The sequence below is a fragment of the Topomyia yanbarensis genome, chromosome 3, assembly GCF_030247195.1.
Source record: "Topomyia yanbarensis strain Yona2022 chromosome 3, ASM3024719v1, whole genome shotgun sequence".
Taxonomy (NCBI): Eukaryota; Metazoa; Arthropoda; class Insecta; order Diptera; family Culicidae; genus Topomyia; species Topomyia yanbarensis.
Window position 1 is genome coordinate 157,370,077 of NC_080672.1, and position 12,214 is coordinate 157,382,290.

Here is a 12,214-nt window from a genome sequence, read left to right on the forward strand (position 1 = left end):
CAGATATTTCACAGCAATAAGTAGGGATCAGGAAAAATTGGCTCAATCGGAACGACTGTTTAAAAATAAAATGTCTTAGGGGGTAAAATGAACAGGTTGTAGTGGGGGTAATATGAACCATCTTGCTGCTCCAAGTACCAAGCCTCAAAATTAATCGCTAAGTTCAAGTTGCTATATCTTCATTGTTCTCCAACAGATCCTTAAAATTTAAACACCTATGGATAACACCAAGTTTGTAGATGTGTTTCGATGTCACAGAATTGTAAATTGGTTAGTATTACATGAAAATTTAATTTTTCCGTGACAAGTTTTTTTGCCTACAAAATGCCCTGTGTATGCAATTCTCATGAGCCGCTGGGACATCAACATTGCTCGAAAAAATGCTTTTGAACTCTAAGCATTGCATACATACAGAACATTTTGCAGGTCACTAGAAGGTGTTCATTTTACCACCAGCACATGTTCATTTTACCCACACGCTATAAACGTGTCTCTTTTTGGACATGTTTTGAAATCAAGAATAATGTTTGAAAACTTGTGTTTATGTCAAAGTATTTTCATCAAATATGTACAAAACATGTCTAACAAGCAACATATAAGGTGATTGTAGTATCTCAATCACTTATTAGTTAGAAAATAATGACTTTGCTTAACGTGTTCATTTTACCACCAGTTCCCAGTTGGTAGTAAGAGCTTCCTGTTAGTTGCATTTACGTGTTACTATGTTTTAATTGTCGCAAGGTTCTGCTGTATCGATTTTGTTGACTATTTTCTGCAAATTTGAGACTAAGAGAAACGAAAGCAATGAAATTGAAAGACGGATAGGTATTCTAGAGCGAATCAGTTATAAACTTAGAACGGAAAACTGGAACTAGGCAGGCTCATATGGGCATGATCGAAAGGAAATGTGGAGAATTCTTTGCCTTCTGCAGAGTAGGAGTTGGGCGTTGCACCCAAGTCTACCGCATGGTCTATGGTAGAACATAACTCATCATCATGTTTTACCGCCGACGCCGGCAAAAAAATCTTCACAAATCCTCGCCTAGAACGACCATGCGATCATTCTCGTTTCTCTTAGTCTCAAATTTGCCGAAAATAGCCAACCAAATAGATACAGTAGTTGCATTTGAGTAGATAATTTTGGAAGTAACAGATTCACCCGCATTCGCCACCTGGCTTTTTGATTGGCGAAAAGATTTTTGCAGCCTTCCCAAATGAACATCGCGCACGAAGGTTTCTCAGTTACTGTGCTTATTTAAAATACACATTTCGCGTACAAACCGGAATACGCCAATTTGTACAAAAATACGTGCACATGTTCGCTTGCACAGTCGAACTCGAATGTGTGTACAGAGTGTACGTACACACTGATTCGTGACACCTGTTTTCTCTTCTCTACCCTAATCATCGCTAGCGTGGTCTCTTTTTGCTTTGCGCGTAGCTTCACAACGTACGCACCTGGTGTACCTACACGGATGTTTAACCGAACTTTGTACAACAGTGCACCGTTCGCTTAGGTTCGGTGTTTCATGTCGTTTTTGCTTAAACCCGAACTTGAGTCAGGCTGCAACTCTAATTGCTGTCATCAGTTCATACATTATGGCAGTAGATGGGGTTAGAATAAGATTCAAAAACGGCATTAGACGAATATGTATATCGGCACAAAGCGTTTGATGTTGATCTCGCACACAAAATTTTGTACACGTTTGCAAACATGTTCATGTTCATGGGAAGACTGGATTTATTTTTGATTGAAGATTTCGTTTTGGACATCTGCCACTTTTTTGCAATCGGTTCGAATGTAAGCCAATCAATGAATAAAGCATTACTAGTTTTTAGTTCGTTTATTTAAAACGCACAAATGCGTTAGCTTGGCGGTGCCACATTCTTTTTTTTACATTTTGAATATCTCAAAACTAAAAGGTTACAATACACAAAATTACTTATTTTTATTTGCCTTCCAGGTCTATTTACAGATGATGTGATACAGTCGTGATTCGCTGTTTGGACACTTTTAACTGGACCGCTTATTAGTTGGACCTCCGCTAGTTGGACCATTGTCCAACTAAAAAGCATCTGAATGTCAAAATCTTATGTCAAATTTACTTTGACAATCTGACAATTATTAGAGATGTAAATAGATGCATTTACACTGCCAACATCTCCGTTGGAGAGTTTCTGACATTTGTCAGTCGGTGCAACTAGTGAATCAAATTCCTTAGTTGGACAAGGCTGTGGACCAACCAGCGAATCACGACTGTAGTTATTCTTTGCTGTTGTTATTACTGATGTAGCATGGGAATAATATGGTGTAATGATGCAGTTCTCGTCGCGAAGTACGTCTTGCAAGATGATTTTGCCTTAAGGGGGGCGGGGGGGGGGGGGGTTTACAGGTTTCAGCAGGAAAAGAAAATCACTTATTTTGAGAATTATTTTAGAACTTTGGGTGAAGCAAATTGACAAAAACGTTTGTGTATTATAACGTATCATTTCAATAACATTCTGTAATTTGTTTATGCAATAATATCGACTCGGTGATGAAGCTTGGTAGAATGTCTTTGAAAAAAACACGATTTTGTGATAATTTTTCTATCAGCGGCTGCTCGTTCAGTGAGCCATATTCCGGAGGGTTAATTATACTTTGAACTTCTTAATTCAAATTTATTTCATCATTTTAATTTAGACTAAGCTGTTTCAGAGGGGGTCGGGTTTTGAAGTTTTCTCAGTTGAACCTTAAAGATTTTTTAATATCAGGTTTTAATAATGCCAAGCTCATGCGAGATTGACCTCATCAACAAGTGTGACATATGAAACTTGAATAAATTTCCGATTATTTGCAGGTGGTTTGGATGAATTGGAATGAACATAAAAATTTAGTAGAAGCAACCGTACGCTTAGAAATATTTTGGGAACGCAGAAGCGTATTTACATCAGTTTAACAACAATGGATATACGTCCTAATAATGCATTGGAATAACGGAAGACAGATCCTTGTGATATGACAGGTGGTGTTAGCGACTACTGTGAGAATAAAGACGACAAGAACGAGGTGATAGGGCATCAAAGTGTTTGCCCTTCAGCTGTTGCTTTCACGATTCCACGATTTTTTCCTTAAGCTGGTACGAAATCCAAAGCGTAGATTTGGACCTATGATATGATAGGCAAATCCCCTATTGGTTAGATCCATCAATATTAACCGACAGCCATGGACGAGTTTAGAATCGAAGCTACGTGAACCCATAGCTCTTAACATAGTCTAGCTATCTGGCAAAATTATCTACTGCTTACTCCTTGGGTCGTTTCTAAGTAGACACTTTCATCTCAATTGCTTAAAAGACAAACGGTGTAGAAACTAGAGCCTTGTAAAATCTACAGTAAGGACCACACATCCTACTCCCACGCCGCAGCATCTTTTTGAGTAATCGGTACATATTCTGTTGTGTTCAGTCAGATATTACAACCTCGAATGGTAGATCAAAGACTTCGGCATGATGTTAGTGAATGTATTTAAGTACAACAGTCCCGAGACTAGCTACAGGATTTTGAAAAGCCTCGCAGTATCCCTCGGTTAATACCGATAGATACAATATGTATTAATAAGACACTACGTGCTGTATCCATTTTAATGTAGGCATATAATGGCACTAGTTTTAACATTGATGCCAATGCAATCGTTGGGGCCGATTTTATTGCCCCTGTGATAACTAAACAAGCCACTCTTTATACCTTTGATAGTTACAGACAAGCCTTTTTGCTTTCCTCTCTGAGCCCTCACAAAATTGAAGCATACGCAATCATTAGTCTTATGACGAAAGGGCAAAGCCAGTGCGCCATTTTTGGCTTCAATCCCATTTTTCCCAGAGACTTCGGCAAGCCATCATGTATTTTAGGGCCTTTCTGTAGTTCTTTTGATACGCAGATTTCACAACAGCTTACGATTCCACAACAGTTTATTAAAATGATAACGATGTTGGCTGGAATTGTTTGTATTTCGATTCCCTCAGTCAATACACATTAGATTTCTTCTAGCACTTGGGAAACCAGGAACAATGAAACTTGCTCACTTCCTACGGTCTGGTAATTAGAGTATAATCCAATGCAGGAACGTTTGTCTCCCTGTTAAAGCTTTGTATATACCTCTTGTGAAATGAAGTTGCAAAATATGTTGCCTTTTTCCGTGTGGGATTTTGACATTTGCTCACGAGACGCGTAGCACGAACAAAAACATTATTAATCGAATTTAAACATATGTGCGCACAATAATGCAGACTATTTCTTATTACAAATTGTTAAATCTTTCAAATTGTTATGATTGAAAATTTATGACACTTGAGTTGTCATGTCAATTGTCAAACGATATCACCTCGCATTAATGTGAACACTTTGACATGATATCCATATCATCTCGTTATATCAAGTGATATCAGCGCTAATGTGAACATAGTATTAGGGTCGATCCACAATAAACAGAATCAATTTCATTCGGCACAATTTGAGATAGTCGAGTTCTTTTATTTTGTTGGTGCACCATGGTGTAGAGTTTTTATTATTCATTGACATTCCGAAACAAAACATTTCTTCAATTAGCGATCCAATATTTTCGCTTTTTAACAAATGTCTAAAAATTGAGTCATGCCGTACGGTATCTGACAAGTAAAAATCGAGCTTCGAACAAAACAAGCAGAACAATTTGAACTGTCAGTGGGGCCCATAATTTGTGTGCCCGCTGAGATGTTGACTTATGTCAGTTCAATACAAATGTGATAGGGGTGCCATATACGTGGTTTCAAATGTCTTCACATTTCATTAGAAAAATGTCTTCATTTGTCTTCAATGGCCAGGATTCTGATTCGGTTATTGATTATGAGCCAGAATTTTGCCAGAAATCAGTCAGACATCCGAAAAAAAATGTCTTTTAACTGAAAAACCCGTCTTCACAACATTTCAAATGTCTTCAAAATGAAGACAAATCTTCAAATCTGGCATTTCATGCCATACCATGTCCGACTAGTGAAGATCGAGCTTCGAGCAAAACGAGCAGAACAATTTGAACTGTCAGTGGGGCCCATAACTTGTGTGCCCGCTGAGATGTTGACTTATGTCAGTTCAATTGAAATGGGATAGGGGTGCTATATACGTGGGAAGAAGACACTGGCACCCCATGCAAATGTTCAAGCTCTAGTTTAATAGTTTTATTGTTGACGTCGTGAGTAAGAACTTTACATGTACGTATTCTGAAACGAATTCGAAGATATGATGTGGTTTCATACTTGTGCCAACATCTCTCAGTATTACAGAAAAAGTATTATTTATTTTCATTGCTCTATGCTCGATAACACAAGGAAAGAGTAAAATAATGATCAGCATGATCACAATACCCTAATAAACATGACGTTCTATTGGCTCCGCTCAGTGTCTCCGCGTAACTATGAATATAGTAACTATACTGATACCAGGTATATTTTTTAAATTAGGCTTTACACCAACCGACATAACCCCACAAAATGAGCCGGATGAACTTCGTTTGACATTACTCGGTGGTTTGTTTACATGGAAGTTACGTGAGTTCGAATGTAACAGATGAGCACCCGTTGTACTCGCACTCACGCAACTGACAAAGTAAACAAACCACCGAGAATTGTCAAACATAAATTTCATTCATTACGAGTTCATTGGTGTCGTCATCTTGTAGAACTCAATTGGCATTTCTACATGGTTAAAAAAAGTACCCAATAATGAGTGCCAGAAGTCCCAATTTTTCAATTAAACTTCACAGTTCACAGAAACGAGGCTTGCTACTCCGCGAATTGACAGTTTTCGGTGACGTCAGAGAAATCGTTGAGATTAACAAACGTCGAGGGGCAAGCAATAAATCTTCATTACGACGTAAGAGCATGTTCAGGAGTGTTTTAGTTTTAGATTTATAATTTTGACAGTTCTATAATATAAAACTGAAAATTTTAAAACTGGAACTTTCTGTAACCAGCAGCAGTTTTAGCGGATGTTCTATTCAGTTTAAAATTCATGTCTCACCATTCCTTCAGTGTTACTGCATTCAAATTTATTTTTCCCCAGTCTATCGGGTCTAAGTGTCTGTGCTGAAAACTTTGCATGTATTTAAAACACAGTTCTAAACGTGTTTTAAAATCAGCAACAGATAGAACGGAGTCGTATAACAGTTTTAAATTTTGAAACAAAACTGTTCGAAATTATAAAACAAAACGCTCTGCTGGGGATGTGAATGTTTCAGTTCCAGTTCTACTTTGAAACTCCTATACAAAATAAAACGCTCCTGAACATGCCCTAATGCTAAAAGTCTTAAACCACGTTCACACTACGAGTACAGAGAACAGACGTCCATCTTCAGCATTCAACTTGTGTAAAATTTCTAAAGCTACCAGCACACTGTTTGTCATAACGTGAAATATTTGATGAAGCAAAATTTGATCAAATAAACGTGTTTGACAAACAAATTTGACAAGGTCAGTACACGAGATCAACTGTTTAACAAACTTTTTTCATCAAATATTTGCATTGATGCGTTACCGGACGTTACGCCTAATATTGTTTGACAAACATAATAAAACAAGTTTGATGAATCAGTACACTGTTTGTCAAATATAGTCAAACCGGCGTATACGTCAAACAAATCGCAACGCGAAAAAAAATTTTGTGCTGTTTGAACTTCATGAATTTTTAAGAGTTCAAACACATGAAATATTTGTGTTAGCGCAGGGATGCCAAATGATTTTCTAGAAAATTTGTTTTATTTTTATGAATGGTCGAAGCAACTATATCGCACTCCTTTGTTCGTGATTATGCAGAGTGTGATCAAATACGAATTAAATACGCCAAGGTCCCATACAAAAGGGAAATCATTTTATGACTCACCACGCAATCAAATTTGTCTACCCTTCGTGTTGACAGGTCGAATTGTGGAAGAAAAATTAATTTGGAAGCGCTGTTCGATCAAAGCATGCTGTTCATATATGATTGAAATTTTCATTTTATTTGTTTTCATTTTATAGAGTACTTGGCAATCTGTAACTGCATTTGTGTGTTCAACGATTTGTTTTCTTCCACCAGTCACAGGTGTAGGAAAACAAATCCAAAGTAGTTTTTCGGTCGGATTTTTTTATGATGTAACCTGACCAACCGGTATAGACTTATCCAGCTGCGTTGGTACTGTGCCGTTTTGACGTTTGGATTGGGAGGAAAACAAACCACTCCTGGTCTTAAGGGGAGGGCGGTAGCATAAAATTGCGAGATCTTGGTGTGCGTATTTCAAACGTCAGATATCTACACAGTACTGAATAAGTTACAGCGACATAGAGCATTTCAACACCATTATAAATACTTCAGGCGAGCTATTTCGAACGTTTAAATTGGCTGAGTTTTATATATGTCAGCTAGAGGAAAACAGAACCCCAATTAGTGTGTGTGAAGGGAATTGCATAGAACTCCACAGCGACAATGTCTACCCCAAAAACAGTTTAGGCAGACTTCAATTGGACAAAAAATGATTAGAACGGGAATTTAAAAAATATTTAATCCTCTTGTATTGTTGGACATATTAAACGGCGATGAACACGGTATGGATTTTAGTTGCATTTCTCGCTCACTTGTTTATGTACTTTCTCACATTTACAGTTAAGTGGCCACATTCCTCCCACAGCTCCGACAGGTGCGTTTTCTGTGCTGGCCTATATAGAGCACTCTTTCGGCGCGTGCTTGCCGTTACGGAAGAACGAAAGGAACAAATCAGGTTTTCTCCATTGCCTCGCTAGTGCAATCTAACTACATTACATGTTACAAACGCCGCCGAACCATCATACAGCAGGTAATTATTTCCGAAAGCTGCTTTCAGCTTCGGCCTAGCGCGGAAGAAGTTGACATCAAAGTGGATCCAGAGTTACTACAGGAGGACGCGGGCGATGAGTGATCAGATATCGAAAACGCAGTGGAAGATGCTGATGAATTAAACATTTTCCTTTGGAACCAAAAACGTTGCGCATCAAGGGAGAGAATGGGAAGATTTACGTTATTAGCGGGATGGGAGAGGTAAAAGTTGAAATGGGTGATTAGCAGAGCGTTTTCGTCGATTTATGGATCTGGATCGCAAGATGAAACAAAATAGTTCGAAGGAAGAAAGGGATCTGATGGTTTGTCGCTAAAGAAGGATCGTTCATTACCCATTCGGAACCGATGTCCATATTGTAATAAAGATTTTGCGGACAAGTACCTAATGACGACGCACATTCGATGGCACACGAGTAGGTTAAAGTTTTACTTATTTACTTTTCTGTAAATTCCAATTAAATACTGTTTACTGTTACAGGTGAAAACCCCTTCAAGTGTGTCCCCACTGTTCGAAAACATTCACTCAATCGATAACGCTGAAGATACACAACAGGTTGCACACCCGGGAAAACTCCGTACATGTGCAAATACTGCGACCGAGGGTTCACTCAATCCTACAATCTGACGGTGCACCTGTGAACCCAACACAACCAGATAAAAGTTTCCGGCTACACGAAAAGTTGCATGCCACCAGGAAACTGTTCGATTGTGGTAAAAAGTATAACACATATGTGGCCAAATGCAAGGCTTCTAATACCGACGTGAAGGAAAAGATGTACGCGTGTAAAATCTACAGCCAAACATTCAAGCATCAGCAAAGCGGGGTGCACCACATGAGCAACAAAAACAATCACAAATGGTTCGACAGAGGTTTTGAGAGATCTGGAGACGGACGAAGGAGAGGCGATTTGCCGAAGCTAAAATAACTTTCTCGTTCCCAAATTGTTAAAGCTACCAAGCACAACACCGGGCAACTTGAGCAATTTGTCCTGAGCATGTTTTTGGCAAGTAGTGAGAATAGGGTATCCGTTTATTGGGTAGTATTTGGCACACCAACATTAGTAGCGTAAATATCCAGCGCCAGACGCAGGTTCCGTCTGATGGATTCGATGGAATCGCTTTCGACAGACTCTTCGTCATCTCGACTTCCATGAGCTCATTCAGTACTTTATGATAAAATAACAATAGTCAACACAGGCTACGGTCCGACCAGGATGTAGAACTCAACTAGATACATTCGACAATAATACCACGCAAGACTGGCAGTATACTAAACTGCTGTATGCTTTTCAAGAGCAGCTGATTCTTGGTGAACTATCGGAAAGGATTCAAAAGAAATGGCATTTGCTTACATTTCAGCATGTATCAAACAATTGAATTCAAATAGTCTGTACCTTTCCGATTTATTTGAGGCATGATTTTCCTGGAAAGACAAATACCAACAATATCAAAATAGCGCCGAATTTTTTTTAACGTTGCGAATGAATTATTTAAAGTCACGTAAATAAAACAATGAATCAATCAGCCGAATTTCAAACCTTAACTTTTTTTCGTTTTGACAACAAATTTTGTCAAAACAAATCAGTTTCGCGTGCGCCGTATTTTGCTATCCTGAATGAGCAAAGCACGTTTGTCAAACTTCTCCATCAACAAGTTTGACAAATTTCTCCATTAACAAGTTTGACAAACTTCTCCATCAACAAGTTTGACAAACTTCTCCATCGACAAGTTTGACAAACTGCAGCGTTACGCTGTTTGAAGTTTTGACAAACTGGTCAGTACACTGTTTGACAAATAGACAAATAATCGCTTTGACAAACACAAATGAAAAATTTGGCAAACTGTGTCTGATCAAATATTTGAAGAGTCAGTACACAGCAGTTCAAATTTATTTCACAAAAGATGTCAAATATTTTACGTTATTACAAACAGTGTACTGGTAGCTTAACACTTTCGAAGGTAGTTGGGATATCCAAACCAGGTGCGCTACTGTCGTCATGTTTTTTTGTTGCTGAGTTCAACAGAATTGACAGTGGTTATTCCTCTACCCAGTCAAACTAGTCCGGAACAGGTTCGGACTTCCAGCATGAATTCCAGCTCAAACGCATCAACCGATAGAGTCGGAATCGGTTGTTTTCTTTGAGCAAGATTCCATACTGAATCCATTCAGGATTTCGAACCGGTCCAAGAATGGATTTGACGGATAGTTGGTATAGGTTGGTGTGGCGGCGCTAGTGTTTATCGTATATTAATTCAAATGTTTACACACGTTTTTTTTAAATATTTTTGTTCGATCATGGATGTCTGTTCTCTGTGCTACGAGTTAAAACGTGTTTTAACGCTATCTTGATGATGTTTTTCTTGTTGCCAATTATCATAACATGTTTTAACTCTGTAGTGAGAACATAGTATTACTTAATTTATTACTTTAAGTATCGTTAAGTACCATAAAGCACATTAGGTACCGCCAATATTTAAAAAGTGTATCACAAAATTGATTCTAATTCGAGGGGCCAGCCGAAAGGCAAGCACTAAATATTCAATACCACGCAGTGCCAAAATTCTTACTTAATTAGTTACTTTAAGTACCATAAACTACATTAAGTACCGCAAAGATTTAAGAAAGTACTCGTCAAATTCATTGTACTTTAATTACTTAAACGATTTTAAGTACAGCGCCTTCTTAATTTAAGCACAGACTAACAGACATAACACTATGAGGGAATTCTCTAAAAAAACATCGTTCCGACAATTTTCCCAGAACACTAGCTCCACCTTTTATTCACGGTCCCAAACACTCATTTACTGGTGGGTTGCCCCTTAGGTTTGGGAGCAATTTTTCACTAGTGGTCTATCCCACATATGCTTGTTCATATGTCAGTGGCGCCATAATTTCAAATGTGGCCACAGTCCCAACTACAAATATATTTAAAATGACCGTTAAAGCGGGCGAAACTTTGTTTTTGAGTGTTATGTCTGTTAGTCTGTGCTTTAACTACGCAAAAAAAATTATTACCGTCAAGATGTATTGGTATTTTCAATACGACGCACTCGGGGCCAGCACTAGCAGGTTTGAGTGCGTGGTATTGAAAACACAGACTAACAGACATAACACTATGACGGAGTTCCCTCAAAAAACATCGATCCGACAATTTTCCCAGAACACTAGCTCCACCTTTTATTCACAGTCCCAAACACTTATTTACTGGTGGGTTACCCCTCAGGTTTGGGAACAATTTTTCACTAGTGGTCTATCCCCCCTATGCTTGTTCATATGGCAGTGGCGCCATAGTTTCAAATGTGGCCACAGTCCCAACTACAAATATATTTAAAATGACCGTTAAAGCGGGTGAAGCTTTGTTTTTGAGTGTTTTGTCTGTTAGTCTGTGTTGAAAATACCTGCGTATTTTAAATGTAATTAAAGTAACTGATAAAACTAATTACTTCTGTTGTACTTAATATGATACTTAATGTAATTAATTTCTTTATGAAAGTACTTAAAGTATTTCAAGTACATAAAAGCGGTACTTCGAGTATTTTGCGTACTTAATGCACTGAGAACTGACATACAAGTAAAGTTTTTCATTTAAATTTTTCGAGAAAGTTTGTTCTAGTTTATATGTCTGTTCTCTGTGTTTAAAGTACAACAGATCTGTACTTAAACACTTTCTGGTAATTAAATTAAGTCAATTTGTGATGCACTTTTTAAATATTGGTAGTACTTAATATATTTTATGGTACTTAATGGTACTTAAAGTAACAAATTAAGTAAGACTTTTAACACTGCGTCGTATTGAAGATTTACTGCTTGCCCCTCGTTGTAATTTAATTACCGGAAAGTTTTTAAATACAGATCTTTTGTAAGTACAAACAGAAGTAGTTTCAATTAGTTTTATCAGTTACTTTAGTTACATCACAGAGAACAGACATCCATGATCGAACAAAAATATTTAAAAAACGTGTGTAAACATTTAAATTAATAAACACTAGCGCCGCCACATCAACCTATACCAACTATCCGTCAAATCCATTCCGGAACCGGTTCGAAATCCTGAATGGATTCAGTATATGGAACCTTGCTCAAAGAAAACAACCGATTCCGACTCTATTGGTTAATGCATTTGAGCTGGAATTCATGCTGGAAGTCCGAACCGGTTCCGGACTAGTTTGACTGGGTAGAGGAATAACCGCTGTCAATTCTGTCGAACTCAGCCACAAAAAAACATGACGACAGTAGCGCACCTGATTTGGATATCCCATCTACCTTCGAAACCGTTAGAGATTTTACACAAGTTGAATGCTGAAGATGGACGTCTGTTCTCTGTGATTACATTTAAAATACGCGGGTATTTTC